Below are 26,142 nucleotides of genomic sequence, written 5' to 3' on the forward strand. Positions count from 1 at the left end.
TGCCTTTCTATAATGTAAGATAAATGATTAAGGGTCCATTTTGTTGTTAATTCCCATTAGTGCTGATGAGCCCCAAGCACATGTATCAAAGGCAGAGTAGACTCTTTAAGAACTAAGAAATCTTAAATATATTAAAGAAATAAGAGATTTAAAATGTCTAAAATTTAATAGCACTTTCTTCAAGATTATCATCATTGTAAGGAAATGAAAGGTGTTGTTACTTCAATCAATAAAAGGCACCCCTTTTTTTCTAAACCAACACTGAACAATTACTCCTGAATGCTATAAAAGGAAGTTTTTCTGAAAATACTGTCATTTGTTTGTATCCAAAGCTCTTCTGTAAATACTGTCAACTACCTGTAGCCATTGAAGACTTTTTAGCACTAGAAAACTAAATGAACATCACTACCAAATTGCTCACTACCAACTTGTGTCTGGTTCTGTCTCAGCTCTGCATGTAATCTTCTTTATTGAGAAGCTGGCTTTTCCTGCCTCCTGTTTCTCTGTTTTAGAAACAGTTTACAGAGTCTCTTTATAATCATGGGATGAAAAATGTCTTCCTTTTAGGGCTCTGATATACTGGGAATCCTTCACTGTGGCCCTATACCTGCCAGCAAGCTAATAATTCTATTAAGCAAATTCTAAAAGCAAGTAATTCCAATGATGTCTGACTATTTATATATATTCCTAATTCTCTTTTTTTATGAAACATTATGGATTCGTATCTGTGGAGCGGAGAGGCTGAAGTGGTCACAACAATTTCCCTTCACATTATTTATTTTACCAAAGATTGCTCTTAAAGTCTAATTACCTGCTACGGCCAGTGCTACCTTTTGCTTTAAAACTTCCCTTGCCCTAATACAGAAAGATAATTTTGCCAAGTTGGGATAGGAATGGCAACAACAGCAAACAAAAACCTAAATTAAGGAAGAGAGAGTAAATAAATTTTTAATCATACAAAATTTAATACTTATGTTAAGGAACAAAATATTAAAAGTCATTTTATACAGACTGAATTTATATCAGAGTTGATTTTAAAATTGTGAAGCTTTGAGTGATACGATAATCATGTTTTCCCCCTTCAGTTTTACTAAGGGATTGAAATTTATATACTCAATAACTAGAAAAGCATCATAAAGGATCAGACTGGAAGAATCTGTCTCTCTCCATTTTTTGCTGTCACTCCCACAGTGATTTTAATATTTTTCCTATGTCTTTGCTGATTTCTTGTGCCAAACATTGTTTTCAAACACAGACGGTTTTGAAATGAGTGCTATAAACTGCATGTTTCTTAGCATAGACACACATTTTACAGGTACTACAATGAAATCTTTAACAACAAGAAATGAAAAATATAGAATGCCTAAGTCTCTTGCCGGTTTCAAACTTTACTAAACAGACTTGTTGTAAGTCTTAAATTTTTAACTATTTTTATCACTTGACTCGAGCTTTATTATCTTTCTGAAACATGAAGGAAAAGAACATCTTTCACAAACCAAACTGCATCACATTTGCTTTATCCGTGGTTTTCAAATGTTTTGGGCAAAATTCCAGAGACACTGATGGATTTTATGCATTTAATTCACGTTAAACTGGACTTGTGATTTATACAGCTAGAGTATGCTTGAGTTTTTTCCCTCTGAGTAGTGGCCAGAACTTATTGTTAATTTATTGGATTCTTTGTAGAAAGTGATATATGCATTATTTGAAAACTACTAAAGTAGTTGCAATGAGTCATATAAATATACGCAATATCTTACGAAAAAAAGCATAAAACTTAAATAAGTATAATAATGGTCTTTTCTTGGATTAGATCAGAGATGTGATAAACGTTTCTTTTTATTAAATGATTTTAGTATAATTGAAAGAGAAACGAGGCAGTGAGTGGCTCTAGCTACGTGAACCTTTTCTGCAGCCGTATATAAGCTACTATAGGCATCTCTTTCTCTTGCTTTCACAAAGATGAAATACAGTCATGCACAGTATAATGGAATTTATCTTCTCTAAATTAGGATTAGCAAAAGAAAATTAAGTGAAAACGCCCAATCCATCTTTTATCGCATGTTATCTATAATTATAAAATGACAATGTGTAGTTTGTGTTATAGGCCACGTAGGTTTATTTTGTGAAATGCAAATATTTTCTTCTTCTGATGAATGAGAAGCACATGTAAAAATTGTAACAGATTTTTTAAATGATACCATGCTTTCTTGAGATACGTGGTTCCTACATATTTTTCTCTAGCCACCATTCTCTTAGGTTCTTGTCACAATGGTAGCATATTATTTTCAAGTTAAGTAAATTTTGAACATCTGATTTATGGAAAGTCAATCAGATATTTTTTTTCTCGGAGAAACTGTCTTCCCTCCCGTCCCTTCACTGTTACACTCACACCGAAGTTCACTCACGCTTCACAGTTTTTCTGTTAGGAGAGGGAGCTGAATCTTAACCACTGGACCACTAGGCTAAGTAGGTGACTTACTCTGTCTTGCTGAACAACTTTCCACTGAATAAACAAACTTGTATGTAAAAATACTTCAGTCCTCAGCAACAATTGCCATATGTCCTAAATAATAACAAATCATTTCAGACTTTGAAAAAAATGTGCTATACTCATTAATTGTGCAAATATTCATTATGTAAGCCATTCTTACATATGTTATGAAGATAGTGGTTTCCTCTCCTACGTGTGCAGCTAATAAAACTATCAGAACACTCATAGAATGGCATAGTTTTGGCCCAGTTAAAAATATTGTCAGTGCCACAAGTAATTTATAATAGAACTTCCCATGAATGAACAACTAACAAGAAAAACATAATGGCTAGATTTGAAAAGGCAAAGATATTCTTGGTGTTTTAACAACAACAAAAACTATAGCCTTCAGAACAGTTGTTTTGAACTATTACTTAACTTCTTACATTAAGTAACCAGCACGTGTTAAAACTGAATTTCTCAGAATCTCCATAATCAATCAACAGGAAAACAAGTATAAAAGGAGTGGGCCGTGATCTAACTGCCACTCCAGAGCAATCACAAATGCTTGTGCAGGTGAGCATTGCCCTACTCTAAGGGGGTTGCCATTCACTTATGTGTATGGCAACCCCCTCACACCTCAGACTTTTGGAAGTGCCCCACATTCATGGTTTATGTGGTCGCCCTGCATTCACTTATTACTTAAGAAGAACTAGAAATTTGTGGGCGCCTGGAAGGCTCAGTCGGTTAAGTGAGTGACTCTTGATTTCGGCTCAGGTCATGATCTCACCCTTTGTGTGATCAAGCCTGTGTGGGGCTCCGTGCTGAGCATGGAGCCTGCTGAGGATTCTGCCCCCCGCCCCCTCTCAAAAATAACTAAATAAATTACAAAAAAAAGAATACCTAAATATTTTGTTTTTGGTGGGGGAAGATATTCCAATCCCCTTTTAACATTAAGGGACCATATCTCAGTTTATTTTACAGTATGCTTTTAAACTGATATGGCGAAAACAAAAATCCTGTTTGAAAATCCGAATCATATCATTTTTTGGCAATGAGATTGTGGTAATGAAGGACGAAGTAAGGTTTTACAATTTTGCCATCCGGATTTTTAATAAAATTTATGTGGCTTGGCATATTTAATTTTTATACACCAAGTCTGAATTTTGTTACTGCATCCATTTTGGCTACCTTTCTTTCACATTGAAAAATATAACTTAAAAATTGGAGTGACTCTGTGTTAATACTAAGAAAAAAAATCTATGCTACCCAGATTCTTCATCAGAAAACTGAGAAGATGCCAATACAGTTCGAGGGCAATAGAGTGAAATCTTAGAAAAAATATGGTTGAAGGAAACCTCTAGAGGTTATCTTTCTGCTTCATCCTGCTGGCTTCAGGCAAACTTTACCTAAACTATTGTAGGCAGATGGGTATCTGGACTATTTTAAAAGATCTTGGGGGAAGTAATTCCATAATCTCTTAATATCCCTTTTTATATCTAATCTATCTGTCCATTTAATTTAGTTTATCTTTGGCAGACATGGATAATGTTACCCTTTAAAATATAATTTGTCATAACCTTGATAATTGAGGTAATGTTTATATATGAAAGAAGACAATCTCTCCTGACAGAAGAGAATATTGTTGTAATTTTAAATATAGACTTTAACATTAATTGTCAACGTAAAAGAAGAATAAATTGTAAATTTTGAGACTAACTGGAGCCAAAGATCAAATTCGTTCTTAATGAGAAGATAATGTCACCCTCAGAAGGGTATCTAACATTTTGCATAAGGAAAAAAAATTCTACTTCTAAACATGGATAGACTCTTTTTGCACAATAGTTGTTACAATGATCCTTCTGAGATTTATATAGAATCCTGATTTTCAGTGCCTTCACATTTAGTGTTTAATACTGTTTGTGCTCCATTAGCAACACATTTATAATTCTACCTACATATTGTCACCCTTCTAACTATCATTGTTAATAAATGAACTGAACAAAAAATCATTTTCAAAATTTTTTAAATCAAAGAATCTTATGTTTGCCTTCCCAGAATTTTCCCATAATTTTCACAAAGGCACATTATTTTATAATTTCAGAAGCGTGACTATTAAATAAAGACATTAAATTATAACTCATATGCAAATTTGTGTAGTCATTTTTAAGTAGTTAAATTACTAGACTGCATGGTTTTTTTTCAGTTATAATAAAACCCATCATTTCAAACTGCCTACATCTCATTTCTGTAGTCTCAGCCAGACAATTAAAATGAGTAAAATTGGATGAATGAGCAAAAAAATCAACCACCAAAAATATAATCTTAATTTATTTTTATTGCATAATATTATACAGATAGAACATCAGATACTTTATTTTACTTTCAGCTATCGTGGAAGCAAATACAGGGACTATTAAATAAGTTCAGTGATTAAAATTTCCTTTTTTTAAAAATTCATTACTCCTTTGGTTTGGATCCAAAATATGTTTCACTTTCTTCTATTCTAGTCAACATTGGGTTTTGTGTATTCTGTTGTAATGCATCTTTTAATTTTAAATGATGCTTAGTTTTCTTCAGTTCATTATGGAAAACAGATGTTCTCAAATACAGCTACTTCCAAACATGTATAAAATATTTGCACAAGAGTTTCTATAATTTGTAGAGTTCTGGTTTTCAGTGTCACCATGTTTGGATTTGTAAAACAATATTGCATGCTGGTTCAGTAGTAAACCATTTGTAATTCTTCATTCATTATATCTCCTCTATTTTTTATTTTAAGAATTTGGTCTTTAAATACAGAATTTGAGGATTTCCGATTTCAATCAATCCCTTGTGTGTTTGTAGAACAATCTAGGCATATGAAAAGGAGCCAGAAGCTTGGTGCCATTTTAATTTCCCAAGGATAAAGTTTCTCTAAGAATGAGTTACTAAAATCACAAATTTGTGTATCTAGTACAAAAATTACTGCAAAGAAATTTAAACAACATTGATGCTTAAAATAGCTACCAAAAATAAAAAGCCAAGTTTTTGGTTTTAACTGGTGACGGGTGGTAATTTACCTGAATGTCAAGGATAAGCAATTGTTTTCAATCCTGTATGTGTGTGTCATGTCTGTGTATGTGTGTGTATATGTATATATACCTTCAGCACCATGTCTTATCTGTTCTACTCACCCTGTGAACTACAGATGACTAATAAGTGGGCCTTCATTTCATCAAGCAAAACATCAAAACCTCAGGGGTTGAAGCCATGGAGGAAGGTCTTCATTACTCTCTTCATGATGCATTTCAGTGTTAACGTTTTTAGCTCAGAGTTACCTCACAAATGACACAATGAACACATGTAAATTTTCTGTTCTTACTTTTAAGTTTCATACTACTGCAAGAGCAGTACCCTTCTTCGTGCTCACACATTAAATTACTACATTCCCCTCTTGAGGAATTTACTCACATAATAAATAAGTTTCTCAATTTGTGCCTATCATTGCACTACAGTATGAAAAAGATAGCCAAATAGGTATTATTGATATGTGGACTTTTATCAGCTCAATATAAAACTCCAATATACTTAACCTTTTCCAATATTTTGTCCTCAAAGTTCTCAAGTCTGTCTTCTACACTCTGAACTATATTTCCAGCTAGATTTACATTTGCAAATACTTGTTTCTGTTTTAGACTCGTAATTTCTGCTATCCTCTATCACTTCTTCATGGACTTATCAGCTGTAAAAAGGCCTTGATGCTAGAGCAATTTTTTTTAAGTTAATATACATTTGCATTTCATTGTAGCACCACATTTTATTTGCATTTCAAAATAAGCCCTGTTTAAATATCAGTATTTTTCAATTAATTAAATTTTTACCATACATTTTTCCCACATATTAGTCAGAATTATTTTTCTTATTTTTTCATATCCATGAAGTAAGTGGTATTCTTTTACATAGACATGAAATACTGACATATTAAACATAAGGATACTCAACATTTCCACAAATAAATTTATATTCCTGTTTTTCATGAAACAGGGGACCCTCTTTGCCTTATCCAATATTTCCTATAAAGAAATGGATGTAAAAAATTTCCTCAATTCTAGTAGATGAAAAATAGCAGGACAAATGCTATCATAAAGTATAGCTGCCACCTAGCCTCAGTGACAGTGAGAGAGTAGGGGATGATGGGAACTGAATGACTGAAGAAAACCTGTATCATGTAAGAGGGTGAACCAGAACCCATTTTTGGCTCATTGATGCCACATCACAATCTGGGCATAGTTTTTTATAAGTGACCTGGTGTATGAAATTATGTGTGATATCCTTCCCACGTTAGGGTTTCTAATAACAAAATACACAGTGGGAAAATTTGGCACAAGGCCACAAGTTGGTGACGGCTTTAACACATGGTTGCTGTTGTTGTTTAATCTGTGATAGCATTATTCAGCCTTATTACCCAACTTTACTAATTTTTTCTTCAAATAGCATCTCATTATTAAAAGGAAATGGTACTGAAGCTCCTGGGTGGCGCATGTCGGTTAAATGTCTGACTCTTGGTTTTAGCTTGGGTCATGATCTCTCAGTCATGGGATTGAGTCCCACATCAGGTTCCGTGCTGAGCATGGAGCCTGTTTAGGATTCTTTCTCCCTCTCTTTCTGCCTCTCTCCCCTACTGGCGTGCACGTGTGCTTTCTCTCTCTCTCAAAATAAATAAACATTAAAAAAAGGAAATGATACTGTGCTTAGAGAATGACTCTCTTGCTTTTGTTGGTGATACACACACACACACACACACACACAATCTGTTGTAGACTTACAAGGAAGTTTTCAACAAGTTTTGAATTTGTGATAGTTACGAGTATGCACTGTAGAGTCTAATGACCTTGGGTAAATAAATCTTTTGTATCTTAATGATCTCATCTGTAATATAAGGAAAGAGTGGTTCACAGTAATATGATTGTTGGGGGAATTAAATGAGATAAATATATGAATATTTTAGCATACTCTGATGCCTATTTAAAAAACTTAGACTTTTTTTTAAGAGCAGTTTTAGGTTCACAGCAAAACTGAGTTGAAAATGCAGAGAGTTCTCATATACTCCTGTTGCCAAGGATGTGTCGCTTCCTTCACTATCAGTATTGCACACCAGAATGCTATATTTATTACAATTAATGAATCTACATTGACACATCATTATCACCTGAAACCTACAGATTATATTAGGGTTCACTTTTGCTGTTGTACATTCTGTAGGTTTGGACAAATGTATAATGATGTGTAGCCACCATTACAATATTATATAGAATAGTTTCACTGCCTAAAAATGCTTCCCTTATCTATCCCTCTCTCCCCTCAACTCCTAGCAACCACTGATCTTTCTAATGTCTCCAAAATTTTGGCTTTTCCAGAAAGTCATATAGTTCAAATCATGTAGTATTTAGCCTTTTCAGATTGTCTTCTTTTGCTTAGTAATATGCATTGAAGGTTGTTCCATGTCTTTTCATAAGTTGATAGTTAATATCTTTTTAGCACTGAATAATATTCCATTGCCTGGATGTACAATTTATTTGTTAACCTGCTGAAAGACATTTTGGTTGCTTCCAAATTTTGGCAGTTGTGAATAATGCTGCTATAAATATTCATGTGTGGGTTTTGGGTGGATGTAGATTTTCAATTCATTTGGTTTGAAATAGCACCCAGGGTACTATTGCTGAATAGTATGGTAAGCCTATGTTTAATTTCATGAGAAATTGCCACCGTCTTCCAAAGTGGCTGTACCACTTTGCATTCCCACTAGCACTGAATGGGAGGGAGTTCCTTGTCACATCCTTTCTGGCATTTGGTGATTTCAGTGTTTGGGATTTTTACTATTTAAAAAATCATAAAGAGGTAGCTCATTGTTGTTTTAATTTGCATTTCCCTAATGATAAATTCTATTGTGCATTTTTGCATATGCCTATTTGACATCAGTATATCTTCTTTGGTGATGTGTCTGTTCAGGTCTTTTGCCCACTTTTCTCATCAAGTTGCTTATTTCCTTGTTCTTGAGCTCTAAGAATTCTTTGTGTATTATCTTCAAGTCTGTGGCTTGTATTCTTATTTTTTGACACTATCTTTTGCAAAGCAGAAGATTTTAATTTTAATGAAGCTCAGCTAATCAATTATTTCTTTTATGGATTGTGCCTTTGGTATTATATCTCAAAAGTCATCAGCAAGCCCAGTGTATTCTAGACCTATGATCCATTTTGAGTTACATTTTGTGAAGAGTGTAAGGTTTGTGCTTGTATTAATTCTTTTGCTTGCGGTTGTCCAGTTGTTCCAGCGTCATTTATTGAGAAGACTGTCATTTTTTCCATTTCATTGCCTCTGCTTCTTTGTCAAAACTCAGTTGACAAAATTTATGTGGTTCTATTTCTGGGTTCTTTATAAAGCTCCATGGATTTGTCTATTCTTTCATCAATACCACACTGTTTTGATTGTTGTGGCTTCATAGTAAGTCTTGAGGTAAGGTAGTGTCAGTCCTCCAACTTTGTTCATATCCTTCAAAATTGTGCTGGCTGTTCTCGGTTTTCTCTCTCTCCATACAAACTTTAGAATTAGTGTGCAGATATCCACAAAATAACTTAATGGGATTTTGATTGGAATTGTGTTGGATCTATCGATCCAGTTACAAAGAAGTGAGATCTTTTTTAAAAAGTCATTTAAATAGAGTTAACATACAATGTTATACTAGTTTCAGGTGTAAAATATAATGATTTGGGTACCTGGATGACTCAGTTGGTTGAGCATCTGACTGATTCAGGTCATGATGTGACAGTTCGTGAGGTCAAGCCCTGTGTTGGACTTTGTGCTGACAGTGCAGAGGCTGCTTCAGATTCTCTGCCTCCCTCTCTTTCTGCCCCTCTCCCATCCTCTCTCTCTCTCTGTCTCAAAAATAAACATTAAAACAATGCAATGATTCAACAATTTTATCCAGTTTTCTGTACTCATCAGGATAAGTGTGCTCTTAATCCTCTTTATCTATTCCACCCATTTTCCCCACCCACTTCTTCTCTGGCAACCACCAGTTCTCTATATTTAAGAGTCTAAGAACTGACATCTTGGTAATAATAAGTCTTCTTATCCATGAACATGGACTATCTCTCTGATTATTTAGTTCTTTGACTTTTTTTTCATAAGTGTTCAAAATTTTCCTCCCATAGATCTTGTACATATTTTGTTAAACTTATACCCACTCTGTCATTTTAATATCTTAGTAAAGAGTAGTTATTCTTATTTAAAAAAATTAGAATGGCATTATTAGCTGAAAGTGACATATTCCCATTGATATATTTGAAGGGATCAATACTAATTTAAATGAACATGTTCTGTCATCATTTTGATGAATTAGTGAGTGCTCAGCGATGGGTATATGGGTGTCTGTAATACCATCTATACTTCTGCCATGCCTAAATATTTTAAAATTTAGAACATAAAAACTTCTGAGTTTTACAAATTGATAGTAGTTGTACAGCACAGACAAAGCCATTTCCCCTAGCTTTAAATCCCAGTTGCACAGACTACTAACATGTAAGTCAGGGCAAGTTATTTAACTTCTTTGTTCCTAAGTTTCCTCATCTATAAAATGATAAGAATAAATTAGCTCATTGGGTCACTGAAAATTAAACGTAAGAAACAATGATAGATATATGTTTAGCAATATGTAAATACTAAATAATATATCATTTTAGTGACTTCTGAAGATAAACAAAATTTTTATTTAAAAAAATTAATGTTTATTCATTTTTGAGAGACAGAGACAGAATGTGAGTGGGGGATGGGCAGAAAGAGAGGGAGACACAGAATCCGAAGCAGGCTCCTGGCTACGAGCTGTCAGCACAGAGCCCTTTGTGGGGCTCAAACTCATGAACAATGAGATCATGACCTCAGCTGAAGTCGGACGCTTAACCGACTGAGCCACCCAAGCACCCCTGAAGATAAACAAAGTTTTTAAAAAATAAGGCAATATCATTTTGATTATCAAAGAAATATATGCTCACCATAGAAAAACAAAAGGAAACATTAACATGTTAGTGTCTTTTTTCCAGTATTTTTTCTGATTCATGACTTTTTGCTTTCTTTACATAATTGTATTCTTATTTTATATACAGGAGGAAAAAGGAATCTGGTAGTTCCTTTTTCACTTGACAATATGACAAGAATTTGCCCATTTTTAAGTAAATACTGTTTTAATAGATGGGAAACATTCTGCCTAATAATTTTCTGAAACTATCATTGGCCATTTAGATTGCATCCCATTACTTCAACAACATTAATGAGTATTTTTTAACCAAAGCTTGTTTCCTTAGGACACTTGATTACTCAAATACATTCAAAAATGACTTCCATTATATAAGTATGGATATTAATCAAACCAATTAAATAAATCTGAGCATACAGGTATAATGGAAGTTGCAAGTAGGGAGGCTTTATATAAAGATGAAAGAAATAATTGTACATTAAGTCAGTGCAGAGCGCCTGCACTCATGAAGCTAGTGATATGATAGGCTTCACAGCCAAACCTCCAACAGACTTGATAATTCAGGTATGCATACATCTTGAATTTCATGGGCTACACATGAACATTATTATTATTAATTTATACACAGAACACCCTTATGTTACATCTTGATACAGAATAACGCCTATATTGGGGAAGGTAAATTCTGTTTACACGTCTAACTTGAGAATTAACCATTCTTAAAAGAAGTAAGCTTGATTGCATTAAGATGAGAAAGTCGAACTGGTAGGTTAAAACAAGAGGTTATAATGATTTAGAAAATTAGAAGACTTAGAACTCCACTCCAGGTTTCTCAAACTTTTTAACACACACACACACACACACACACACACACACACACGTATGTATTGTTTTGTCTCTAATTTCCCACTGCCCTTTTCTCAAACCCAATCTTTGTACTATGGGTTTTCCTACAAAACAAGTCATACTATTGAGTTGTAAGTATTGTTTTCACTTAAAATTAATCAAAGGAATTAAGCTTTCAACTACTGTTTCCAGTTAGCATAAGATAACCAATATGATCCCATTGAGTTGACACAATAAACTGATGCTTCAGATAACATGTGCAGAATTATGTCCAATAAATGGAAACCTTCATTGGAATTCTTGAACTATTAAAATTATTTCAAAAAGCCCCCTACTGATTTAACATAGGAGCCATATGATTCTCAGAAAAAAAACTAATGCCTTGAATAAAATCACATCTTCTATTCTGAAATATTGCAATTCCCATGTTAGTTTCCCATGTTAGTATCTTCAAATATACTACAGTTTAATTACTTATAATAATTAACAAGTTGTAATGAATAAAGTTATAATAAAAGAAAAATATTAACAAGGAAAAAAGTTGGTAATTATTGGAATTAAGTTGGTATAACAAGGAAAAAAGTTGGTATAATTAAATTATAGGTAACGTCAATTATATAAACCTAAGACACACTGTTTTTAGTTGTTAATTGTAAGGCATTGCACTGTCATACATGCTTTTATTTGTATATGCATGTGAATCTGTAAAGACCCATCTATCTCTATATAAACAGACTGAGTGTTTTTGGGAAGGGGATGGAAGTGAGAAAACTTGGGCTAATTTTAATGGAAGACACCCATATTGGAAAATCCTAAATCCATTATTTATTCTTGATTACAGTATCCCACAACAACAAAGGCCAATCTTAGGAAGTCTTAGAATTACCCTGACCAAATCAGTGATATCAATGTAATGAATCAAGAGTAAGCTGTGAGCCTTCTACGTGCTTAGCATTTTGTGTTTGAACAGTAAAATTAAGGTGGAGTTCTTAATGTCAGCAATTTTATTGAAGAGGGTAGGGACATACTGGCATTTCCAAAGCTCTGAAAGTTAGGGGTCTGCTGCATCTCTTTCTAAAGAGTAAGAAGTATAATACAATTCCTGCAAAGTAGGCTTTATACAAAGCACTAACATTTAACCTAAATACATTTATCTCTCAGTACATCAAGTTCTTAATTGCCAAGCATATATTACCAAACTGAAATTGAAGATAAATGAATATTTTATGTGTAGTCTTGAAAGGGATAAGAATTAAAAATTAAATTAAAAGGCACTTGCCAAAGTTTTAATTTGCCTGTTAAAAAAGCAAACACAAATATTTGATGCTGACTATATTTCAAATTCCTCAAATCTAATTCAGTCAATCTTAGTAGCTGCAATTTGTAACTAAATAGGATTTTCCTGAATCTTACCACAATGTAATGCTGACAACAACAACAAAATGGTAACTGTTTTATACTTCTTAATTTACTCTTGCTCTGCTATCATTTGAAATGCTATTGGGCAGCAAAGATAACTACCACTTTTTGAATATTTATTATATACCAGGCATTCCTCTGAGTATTTTACATGTATTAGATCATTTAAACCTCACAAGAACCCTATGGAATACATTCTATAATCATTCCCATTTCATAGAACAGAAAACCGAGGCCCTGACAGGTTAAATGACTTGCGCAGGATCACATAGCTACTAAGTAGCAATCTGGAGTGGGAATCCATACCCACAATATCTATACAATATTATAATGTAGTGAAGTCTCAAAGTACGTATTTGTTAATGTCAAGCAGACTGAGAGTTGTTAATTCATTTCTCATTGAACTGGAATATGTCTTAACACATCCTACAATATTTTTATTTCCCAAAGATAAAATGAGGATTAGATTTAATTATATGGAGGGCCTTTAGAAATCATTTTGATAAAAGAGAAAAACTAAATTTTGTTTTAAAACATCAACAAGAATGTTGGGAAGTCACAGGTTATACTACCTTGTTTAATTCCTCTGTATAAAAAAAATTAAATCATATTGTGTTAAATCCATATAACATAAGGCTGTTATCCATGGGTTGCTTTGAATTTTCTTTAAATTCCTTCTACAGCACTGTATTTATCCGAAGTTAGTAAATCCCTTTAAACCTCTATTTTGTGGCTATCTGCCATGTGCTCTTTTTACCTAGAGGGTAAACCTAATGTTTAACTGTGTCCTTCTATTTGCCTTAAGTAAAAGAAAACCCTAATATGTCAATTACAGCCAGCTCTCAATTATCTGTTGTCACGGGACAGAGACCACAATAGCAAGGATAATTTAAATCCAAGAATAATTAGAAAGTCTAATTTTGACATTGTTTTTATTCCTCCCCTAACAAATCTTCCCTGTTTGAACTGAAGAAAAATAGACTTAATCAAATATCACCCATTTTTTGGTTTAGGCTTTTTGTTTTTTGTTCTTTCTTTCTTTCTTTCTTTCTTTCTTTTTTTCTTCATGCCTCTGATAGACTGGTAAAAAGGTTAATTTGGATAGAAATGTATCAAAAGACATACCAAAAACTGAATGAAGAAGGTAGTTTATATGTGAAAACCTCTATTACTCATTCATTATTTAAAAGATTCTCAGGTAAATTGGGGGGGGGGCATTATGAAGGTAAATCTTACCTGAATTTTCCCCAGAAGGAGACCATGCCCCCAAATTTGAAAAGTTTTAGATTTCTTTATTTCTTTTTTTCCAGATTTGATCAGCTCTCCAGTCCCTGGGCTGGTGCCATTCCATATCCTAGTGATATCAGCACCTCCATTGACATCTGGCACGATGCCTCCAGTCTGGAACCTTACAGCCAATCAGAGTTGATGATATTGTATTAATGGTTCCATAATAAAATGAAAAAGATGGCCTTCATTTTGATGAAAGCTGTAAAGTAGCTATTGTGCTTGTTTGGTATTGCAAGGCCCAAATGTATTATTTATGCAATTTTTCCTTTGAAAGAAAAACTGAAAGAGCAGATTTCATTTTACGGCATTCAGTCAAAGCTATTGTCTCATGAATGTGAACATTTCTGCATTTTATTTCCTCAGAGTGTAGAAGGCATTTTTCAGAGATCATCTAAGTAGGGATTTAAAAGTTTAAAAACTGCTTTTAAAATAGGTAAGCCCTAATGATTGGATCTATTATTCATACTGGTAGATAAACTAAATCAACACATGCCCCATGAGATCTTCCATCCAGTTGGGGTCATAATTTTCAAGGTCTTGGCTGGTCATTCAGACTTACTGTTTGTTTTAGGAAAACAGAAAAAAATCAGGAATTTTATCATAAAGTAAGTTACCAAGAACAAATATACGCAAAAACAAAATATTAAAAATATTAAATCTATTTTGTCTAAGCATTTCATTCTATAATTGTGTAGTAGTTTAATTATCAAAAAAAATATGTGATAATACCTAAGAAAGGTATGAAAAAATAATCTACTTTAGGAAAAAAAACAAATGCATAAACAAATTTTAATGTAAAAGACAGGTTTATGATAATAAATGATATAATAATTTTCCTAGTGATTTTACATCCATTATCTTCTTTGAACAGCCACGAAATCTAAAAAATTAGGTTGATTTATTTTTGTGCCTTTATTTATTTTTCTTAAAGCAAGCTTTACATCCAATGGGGGACTTGAATTCAACATCCCAAGTTCAACAATTGCATGCTCTACTGACTGAGCCAGCCAGGCACCAGAGGAATTGATACTTCAGAGGTGAAGTAAACTGTCCAAGGACATGTAGCAATTTCAGTGTTGGATCTGGTACCTGTTTTTAGTCTTCTGATTCCAAAAGAATGTTTTTCCAATTACTCCATGGTTCATTTTTAGGACCATTAGGAATGGTCACATTGTCTGTGAGCTACTAATGGTGAGGGCTTCTTACTAGAAATTAATAACAAATTAAGCAAACAAATGCATTTCCTAATAGAAGAATACATTCTAAGCCCTAATTTCCTAAGTGTGTGGACAATTAAATTTGCTTACTTTTTTTTTTTTTCCAAAAAGAGATCTATTTGGGAAAATTTAAGTTTTTTTTTTTTTTTCTCCTTAGGTGAGTTTCCAGACAACTAACTTTTTCAGTTTTCTCCACATTTTAGCTTTTTGGAAAGGCTGGGTGGCTCCATTGGCTAAGTGTCCGACTCCTCGTTTTGGCTCAGGTCATGGTCTCACAGTTGTGAGATTGAGCCCTGGAGCGGGGCTCTCTGCTGAGAGTGGAGCCTGCTTAAGATTCCCTCTCCCTCTGCCCCCCCCTACCCTGCTTGTACATTCACAAATAAAATAAAATAAAATATAAAAATATTTCAGCTTTTCTCCTCCACTTCCAACTCTCTTTTGCAAGAACTAATTAAAATGGTCTCCTCTATAGTCATTTTCTTTTTTTTTATTAAAAAAATGTTTTTTTACATTTATTTATTTTTGAGAAACAGAGTGAGACAAAGCATGAGCAGGGGAGGGGCAGAGAGAGAAGGAGACACAGACTCCAAAGCAGGCTCCAGGCTCTGAGTTGTCAGCACAGAGCCCCACGCGGGGCTCAAACCCACGAACCGTGAGATCATGACCTGAGCTCAACCGACTGAGCCACCCAGGCACTCCTATAGTCATTTTCATTTTCATTTATATAAAACACTTTCTTAAAGTCCCATTTGCGTGACTTTTTTGCACATAAAGGAATCCACATTAGATCCTACCCTCTGGGAATTTAAAGCTTCTAGCTTCTCCCACATCTACTCTGGAATTCTGAGTTTAGAAAATTGCTTTCCTCCTAAGAACAAAATTTAAAAATCCCTTTGACCCAAGTCTAATTCCCTATATTCCTTCTCTTCTTCACCCCTCGTGGGAAAAGCATCTTTTGGTATAATATTATATAAAATTTATATTATCAAATATTGTACACTGTGCTATGATAGCAAAACCTGGTTTTATTTTTCACAGATGCCGCATTTTGGACCCTGTGGAAGACCCAAACCTACTACTCTCAAGGTAAGGAAGGATCTATTTCTGCCTGTCACGGGAGATACAGGAGTGATATCATCTGGTTCCTGAGGGCTCCTGCTAGGATTTGAAAGAGATACAAGAGCAAGGGCTAAAATGGTTAAAGGCATGAGAGAATCTAGATATAGAATGAATTTCTGGATGGCCTATTTAAGACTGATTCTACAGGGGACTAAACACAAACATTCATGTTTATCTTCACATTGCTTGTGTTTTCATGATCAGAATTTTTCTTTCTGGTATCGAAGTACATGTGCACTCACTTCTAGACAGTGGTATATAATGGAAGGGCCCAATCACAAGACAGAGGTCCTTACTAAATTTTACATATCTGAAATTGTCGAGAGCAGAGCAACAAAGAGAGAAAAGAAAATAGAACATAGGCTAGTGGTGTCAAACTTCCATTTTTGAAATGGGTCATTTAGCAATGAGCTTCCTTTTTCTGAGGAATCTGAAAATTTATTGTGGAGCTGAGGTTTTTCCACTGAGGTGCACTATAGCTTTGAAATACATGATACTCACTAGATCTAACTGGGAAACATATTTGGGGTAAGGTAATGCCAAACTTGACCGCTCTGAAATAAGCCTGGAGAAGACTGGTGCCACCGGTGTGGCTGGGAGCCAACTGGAAACCATTTTGAAAACTGGAATGAAGTGACTTGGATCAGAACTTCCAGGGTCAAAATGGCTTCATTATGAAATTAATTTACTAGAATCCAACTGGTTTTTATACCCCAAAAACCTAGAGTAAATTTCTTTAATTCTGATGTCACTTGGTAGATAACCTTCTGGTGCAGGTAAACAGAATACATTATTTCTACTTTTGGCCCTTTTTATTCCACGCTTTGATTCCACAGCAGACGAAAATTATTTTAGAATCTCTCCCCTGTTTTCTTCTGTTTCCAATTTTGCCATTTCTAACATGTGAGAAAAAGTCCCATCCCACCCCACTGTCTCTGCCAAAAGCGTCCTTTTCCTTTTCACTGGTGATTTTCCTACATAATACCCCATTTGCTTTAACTCATACATTCTTTCTTCCCTTCCTTAGAGTGCTCATTCTACAAACACTTGTTAGGCGTTTATTATGTGCCAGCCACTGGTGAGGACACACTCTCTGTCCCCATACAGGTTATACTCTAAAAAAACATAAACAGTCATGCAAACAAATATTTTAAAATTTTATAATTAAGTTTGTTTATTTATTTTGAGAGAGAGACAGAGTGAGTGGAGGAGGGACAGAGAGAGAGGGAGAGAGAAAATCCCAAGCAGGCTCTGTACTGTCAGCTCGAAACCCAGTGTGGGGCTCAAACTCACGGACCGTGAGCTCATGATCTGGGCCGAAATGAAGAGTCAGATGCTTAACCAACTGAGCCACCAGGCACCCCACAAATAAATACTTAAAGAAATTCTCTTAGGGGTTGTGAGAAAAATATGTACATATTTAAATGGAGTACAATTACCTGTTTCACTCAGGGAAGACTTTAAGAAAAGAGACAGTTTTGAGACCTTATAGAAAAAGACCTTATAGAAAAATATTTCCCTATTTCCATTATTAAACATATTTTCAATTTCATTCTTTTTTTTATTTATTTTTTTATTTTATTTTTTTTAACGTTTATTTATTTTGAGACAGAGAGAGACAGAGCATGAACGGGGGAGGGGCAGAGGGAGAGGGAGACACAGAATCGGAAGCAGGCTCCAGGCTCTGAGCCATCAGCCCAGAGCCCGACGCGGGGCTCGAACTCACGGACCGCGAGATCGTGACCTGAGCCGAAGTCGGACACTTAACCGACTGAGCCACCCAGGCGCCCCTCAATTTCACTCTTAACATCAGAATTTGCTAAGTTTATCTAGCGTATCTAGACATAACTAAGTTATCTAGACATAACTTATGTAAGTTATCTAGACATAACATATGTCTAAGTTATCTAGACATAACTTAAATTAACGTGACATGTCTGCACAGTTACATTAGGATTTCTGATTCCGTACTTCTACTCATGGTAAGGGCCTACGTGACATAAGCGACCATGGGTTGTTTGTCTCAAGCTAAATTTCTAAATGAAAAGTAGGAATGAGTACACCGCCATCCCCATCAGGCAGATTACCATTGTAAACCACTCCTGGCTATTTCAGATAAGTTTTCTAGAAAGAAGTATTTTTAATGTCTCTTGATCCCATTTTGATTATTAGGAATGAGAAGCCCAGTCTTGTCTAGAACTTGGTTTAGTTTCATTTAGAAGCACTCAGAAATACCTTTTGGAGTTTAAGAAACAACGTTTGATTTATGCGGAGGTATAGGGATAAAGAAGATAAAATTTCTTTGGCGAACTTATCATAAGCTGTCTACAGGCTCTCATATATTATGAATACACTGCGGTCATTTTTTCAATTAAAGGAAAAAATATAACCATCAGGTTGTATGACAAATATTTATTCATCCCCAACTGAATGGTGCAAGAAGAGTGAAGATAGAAAGTGGGACCAGAATGCATCACAGAATCCACACGACTCAGTCCATGGCATTAAGCATTTAAGGTTTACACACAGCAACATTGTGCTGCAGCAGTCACATTCCAAAGTGATTTTTCTGCAATCAGAGTTTCATTCATTACCCAATTTTCATGCAACTCCCCTGGCATTTGAAATATGTTTCAAGGTAGACTCCCCAAGGGCTTTTCCCCTCCCATAATAACTGATCTGCAGTGTCCAAAGATAGATCTAAATATCTTTGGTGCAAATTACTTGAGGCCTGCAGAGCATGATTCTCTGTCATCTTCATCACATTTCACACCTACAGAACTGATAACAGATTAATATCTAGGCTGAAAATATTTCATCAGCGTCTCTGGCTAAGGCATCTTGCATTATTTTATCTGGGGGCACCAATAAAAGGAGGAGGGGGCCCAGAAAGAAAAAAATTTATTTGCACTCAGAGAGGAGAAAAAAAAAAAAAAGAATTTCCTTTAGTATTATGAGAAAGGCGACAAAGCTGGTCCTGGCAAAGTTCTCTGCTCCGATTATGTATACACTTTTATTCAATCATTGTATCGCTCCGTGTCTGACATTTGGTCAATAGTGCAATCTACCACCGATCAGAATAAAACAGCCACCCCAGAGCAGCTTAGAATTTCATTAGTTTCCTTTCAATGTAGTCCTTATAACTAGATGTTTATTTGGAAACACAAATTTAAAGTTCAATTCTGTGCCTTGTCAATATTAGTAAAAAGTCAAGGATCCTAGGCATTACTGTAAACCTGATTTTTTTGTTTGTGTGTTATTTATTTATTTATTTATTGAGTTGGAGAAGAGGAGTTGACGGACAGATAACAGGGCATAAGAAGGAAATATTAAAAATTAAATTTGAAATAAAAAAAGGATTGGAGACAATTTTTACTGGTACAAAAGATTTGTTTCTTTAGTGGTCTGGTTTTTAAGTATAAAAAGGCAGAAACTCACAGAAAAAAAATTTTACATATGTATTTAGTCTCTTACATATTGTAAGGGATGTTGAAAGTGAAGATTGATGGGGAAATAGTGACATTAACACCTAATGTCATTAATTACAAGGAAACAGCACAATGTGGTATAACAGAAATGGATTTTGTTCTGTACAGACTCAGAGGTGAACAGTGGCACGACCGTAAATTAGCTGTGGGTTTGGCAATACGTTTTCTCCAGGCCTTGATTTTCTCATCTGAAAATGGGGGTGGTGATGCCAACTTGACAAGCCGGACAGGAGATGAAACATGATACAATATATACCTAAAGCAAGTGACATAGTAAGCCCTTCATATTCATTTCCTCGTCACTCTTCTCTCTTTTTACATAGTAATCAGAATAGGAATTAGCCAGTGATCTTACTACATTAAAATTATTTTTATTCACTTTCATACATTCTTTTCCTCATTTATTCTTTCAAGATCTATTGAGTACCAAATGAATTGGTATGTTTTAAGGCTGTAGAGGAACAAATGAATGAATGAATCAACTGAAGAAACTGAGAAATGATGTTCTCACAAGAATAAATCAAATGTTGTAAGCATTTGTATTAAAGCTTTCTAAGGAAAGAAATTTGATTAGTCTATTATAAGATTCTCTCTTTTATTGGGCCAATACTGGTTAAATATTTTAACAGAGTGTACTGAAAGAATATGGTCAAGGCATTATTAGTGTGTCACACATAGTCTTAAAACGTTATCTGTTTTTAGATAAAAAGAAATCCCAATAAACTCATAAAAGAGACCAAAACACCTGGTGTAATGGTAGAATTGACAACGTACAGTTTTCTAATAAAATACATTTCATTGCATCGTAACACATTTTTAACTTCTTTCTTTTTATACTAGTAATACACAGCGCCATTCACATTCTGTCCTGTGTGTGTGTGTTTCTTCATTTTGGTTTAGAAGCGTTAGAACCATTTTCTAAATTACCGTGTGTAATACCACATGCAATATTAAACTTCTCATTCATACTTCAGTTTTGAACCTCAGTTGCAATTGTTTGTATGTGGTTTAAACCAGCTAAATATTATTCTATATTTTATTTTCACCACAGTAATGATTTTGGATATTGTAGTTGCAGTTTAATCTGTTTTTATTGGTTTATAAAAAATGAAAATATATTAGGGAGCACCTGGATGGCTCAGTCTGTTAAGCATCCGACTGTTGGTTTCGGCTCAGGTCACAATCTCACAGTTCATGAGTTTGAGCCCCACATCGGGCTCCACGCTGACAGTGCGTAGCCTGCTTGGGATTCTCTTTCTCTGCCCCTTCCCCACTTGTGCATACTCTCTCAAAATAAATAAATAAACTTAAAAAAAAGGAAAATACATTAGAACACTATAATATTAGTCACCTCAAAACAATCCCATTATTTTATAGCATTTCATTGGAGATTTCCATTTTATATGAAGCTTTACATTTTCTAGTGATTTTTCAAATCAGTAACCATTATAATAGTAATTAAGATTTATTGAATCTTAACTATGTGTCACATATTGCTCTAAGTTCTTTGTGTATATTTTTCTACTCAATCTTCACAACAAACATTATAAGGTAAATATTATTATTTCCTCTGTTTAAGAATGAGAGGACCAAGTAAGGCAAAGAGTTGCCAACATAAAGCGGCAGAACAAGACACAATATCTACCTCTACATTCTGACCTCTTACCCACTGCACTAGGCTTCGTCAGTAACAGAGGAATTTACACATCATTTTTCTATGTACAGGAAAACTCCAAGGTTAGAATATAAATACAGCAGATCCCCTTATTCGTGGTATTGCCTTCCACAGTTTCACTTTCTGTGGTTTCGTTACCCCTGATCAACTGTGGTCCAGAAGTAGATGATCCGCCTTCTGACACATCATCATGAGGTCAGTAGTAGCCTAACACTACGCCACAATGTCTACATCATTCACCTCACTTCATCTCATCACGCAAGTCTTTTATCATCCCATATCATTACAAGAAAAAGAAAGGTGAGTACAATGAGACAGGTTGAGTGATGGACCACATTGGCATACATTTTATCATAGTATATTGTTATAATTATTCTGTTTTACTAACAGTTATTTTGTTAATCTCTTATGGTGGTGAACTTACAAATTAAACTTTGTCATAGGTATGTATGTATAGGAAAAAGGCATAGTGTATATAGGATTTGGTACTATCCATGGTTTCAGGCATCCACTGGGGGTCTTAGAATATATTTCCTCACAGATAAGCGGTGACCACTGTAGTTCCTCCAGCATAATGTACTAAACAGAACTGGAATCAGAAGATAAGTAATAAAACTTTTAATGTATTATTATTCTGGAAAGACAAGATTACTAATAAAGTGACTAATTATCAAATTTCCATGAAGAATAACTTTCAAATTTTTACAAAATCTGAATGAAACATAGGCATGTAAATAAAAGATTTATGAAGTTGAGTTTCTATTTTATATGTGTAATCCTGAACCCAGAGTTCACTGGTTCTTATTAGATTGATTTTTCAAAATGTGTGGGGCCATTTGTTCTTTTGCTTCTCTTGCCTTCTTTCCTCCTCTGAAGACTCTCCTCACTGCTGTGGTTCTGATAGAGCTGTTCCCTCTCACAACAGTGGGCACATGGTACTTGGTGGTCAATAAGAATATCCCAACTCTCAAAGCAATATCAAAGAGTAGACACATGATCGCAGCATAGTCTGATATTTCTGATTCTCTATCATGTCAAGCTTATTCCTGCCTCAAGGACTTCACACTTCTGCTTCCCTCAAGGTATACTTTCTTTTCCTCAGATATTCCTATACTTTTCCTCTGCCCACCTCATTTTTGTCATTTAGACCTCATTTGAGTTGTTTAGAAGGGACTTACAGGATCATTAAGTCTAAATGAGTTCCTATACTTCCCACTTACTATTTGTGACCTTAGTCCATTTTATTTCCTTCACAGAACTTAGTACGACTTGGCATTGTGTGTCTCCTTCCACTAGAGTGTAAACTCTGTAAGTGTGAAAGAAGAGGACTTCTTGTTCGTCTCCAGGTTCCCAGCACAATATACAACAAGTTGGCATTTAAGAGCTGTTCATCAAATATTTGTGGAAAGGTTGAATGTGAGGCAACCTTAAAATAGTTTGAGTTGAGTTTCTATCAAATATAATTGATAAATTCTGGGTTCCTTGTTATATGATACCAGCACACAATCACTGCAAATGATAAAAAAAACCTCTACGTTTATAAGAAATGGATTTTTAAAAAATGCTAGCAGTATTATTTCTATTTTACTTATTATGGTAATTTTATAGCCTACAAGCATTTTGGATATCACTATTAAAAAATTTAATAAAAATGTTTTAATCAAGGTACTAATAAATATTAACTCCTTTGTCATTATAACTAGTACCATTATAAACACTGTAGAAATGCACAAAACATGTGATGAACATGACATTTAGGAAGTGAGTAGATATATACAAGAGAGGGCTAGTGTAAGTATTAATAGTATACCTTGAAAATGGCTAGGGGTTAGAGAAGGATGAAATCTTATTAAATGGAGTACTTGGAGGCACCTTCTGGTGGACATAGAACTAAATCTGGATCTATCTGAAACTGTGGAGAAGTTTTTGGTGGTGAATGAGGGGAGAGAACAGCTCAACAGAAGGGGACAAGTTGGAGATGAGTGTGATTTGTGTGGAGGATGTCAAGGAGCATACCACAGGCCTATGAAGACTTCACCTGGGGGGTTGAGGGAAATAAGTTGATGATATCAGGTTATAAATAGGGTCATAAATTAGAAATTTTTAGTTTTTATATTATTTACACTAGACATTCTTGCAAAGAACAATGATTCCATGATATGTATTTTAGGGGAATTAATCCAGCCTTAATGTATACAATAACTATAATAGTTAGAAGGTTAGAAAACCCTTTCGAAATCCTGTGCTGAAGCTCATATGGGAAGTGTTGAACCTCTTGTAAAGGGTGGTGGTGGGGATTGCACGCAGAGGGCAGAAAAGATAGCTCATTCAAATTGAATGCTCAATATAAAATATGAGGAAAAGCAGAGTCAGGAGTACTCCTGAGTTCCTATTATTTTTTAAATTATTTTTTTTATTGTTTTAGAGAGACAGACAGAGAGACACAGTGAGAGAGCACATGAGCAGGGGAGGGGAAGAGGAGAGAGAATCTTAAGCAGGCTCCATGCTCAGCGAGAAGCCCACACGGGGTTCAATCCCACAACTGTGAGATCATGACCTGAGCCTACATCAAGAGTCAGCTGCTCAACCCATTGAGCCACCCAGGCACTCCCTGGGTTCCTATTTTTGAAAGAATGGGAAAAGATGAGAGCAATGATGGAAATATGTAAGTTGGAGGTGGATCTAATTTGTGGCTAATTACAAATTTGTTTTTGAATCTCAGGTAACATAATATGAGTAAATAGAAAGTTTCTATTGGAATTTCTCAACCCAGGGGTTTAAGTGAGCGGCCAAGGTAAGAGTGATAAATTTGGCAGTAAATAAGCACTGAACTCATAGGTATCCAGGGCTCCTTCATTCGTTAAACACAGTAGGCACAATACCTGGGGCTCACGATACTTTGATACCCACAAACATGTTTTATTTATCTTTTGATTAGAAGGAAATAAAAAAAAAACTTTTAGCTCAAAAAATGTTTTATTATATCATATTAATAAGTTTGTCTTTATATCCATGCAATCATAATTTATAACTTAATGATTTGTTTTATGAAGGAAGGGGCTTGTGAAGACAAAAGTGCCTAGGCCCCATGACAATCATGATGATATCTTTGAGATTTAGCCATAATGGTGAAAATGAATTATTAGGAAGTAAGCAAAAGTCAAAGACTGAAATCTTATAACAATGGTTCCTGAGATTTGATCTTCCCTCTATATGCACATTCATGCGTATGATACACCTGTGAGTGTCCATGCTTGTGTGTGGCATGTAGAGTACGATCTCACTAACTAGATGCTGGGTACCTGGGATGTATGCTTGCCAGCCAGACCACGGTAGCTACGTCTTATCCAGGCATGCACTCTAGCCAACTTTCCATACATGGATTCTATCAACTCCCTCAGCCCCTCCTTAAGGAATCAATCAATAAAAAAAAGAGGTAATTTTAGCTTTCACAGTCCATTTTTCGTTGTTTAGAGCCAGCATTTGTCATTTTTTGAAACAGAAAAATAAATTACATAAAACAATTATTATAATGGTTTTAACTATGAACACAAGGAACAAAAGAATGCAGGATTCACTCAAGAAAACTAATGCAAAATAAATGGTATTTTATCATTTAAGAATGGTAAGGACCCTTTCGCCATACGTCTGGTGAGCCACATGATTCTTCAGGTATTTAAACTGAGTACTTACGGTAATGTAAAGATATAAAATATACTCTTCAGGCTCTGGGTCCCAATACTAGTGTTTTAAGAAAAAAAAATGTTATGTGTCATTCATATTTTCTAAGTATTTAAAAAATTTTTCCATCCTGGATTCCTCTCATGTTAAACATCAAAGAATTGCTTTAAATTGTATTCCTGCAAAGATGTATTTAAAATTTATCTAAAATTAGGTTGATCACAAATTATTCCTGTTTTTTATTCATTTCTGAAACTGTGTTCCTTTTATTCTTAGACAAACTTTGCTAAAGGAATGACTATATTTCTTTAACACTGCAAATAATAGAGTTGACTGTGTATTTGAGCAGGTTGACAGTTTCACTTAGCAAACTCACCCTAAATTCTGAAAACAAACCTTACTGACAGTTGGCTGACAATGGTTGAGATGACAACAGAAATAATTTCCAGCAGTAACAAAAACAGATTTAAGCTAGTACACACAACAGGACAAGCCTTTTCTTTTTAAATGATATAAAAAAGGAACACAATCAAAGGAGGAGGCAACGTGCCCATTAGGTAAGGCACAAAGTCTCGGCCTATTTGCAGTAAGTTATTTACAAAATCAAGTTATAGTGTATCTTTTGTCCTCACCAGCAGGTGCAGCTATTAAGCAGGAAACATTCAAATATAATGTGGCCTTGAGGGGGAAAAATAAATAGACGGTTCTTTTCCCTTCCATTACAAATGCCCTACACCAGTATGATAATTTAATAATTCAATTTTATTTGCCAAGAAAAATTAGGCATTTATTTGGAGCCTTGAAATCACTGAACTCTGAATGCTTATGTGTGATCAAATCTTACCCTGTGTATGTATGTAAAGGAAACGCTTTTTGTGTCCTCTCCTCTATACTAGTAGTTTCTCTTCAAGCATTTAGCAGAA

The sequence above is a fragment of the Prionailurus bengalensis genome, chromosome B4, assembly GCF_016509475.1.
Source record: "Prionailurus bengalensis isolate Pbe53 chromosome B4, Fcat_Pben_1.1_paternal_pri, whole genome shotgun sequence".
NCBI lineage: Eukaryota > Metazoa > Chordata > Mammalia > Carnivora > Felidae > Prionailurus > Prionailurus bengalensis.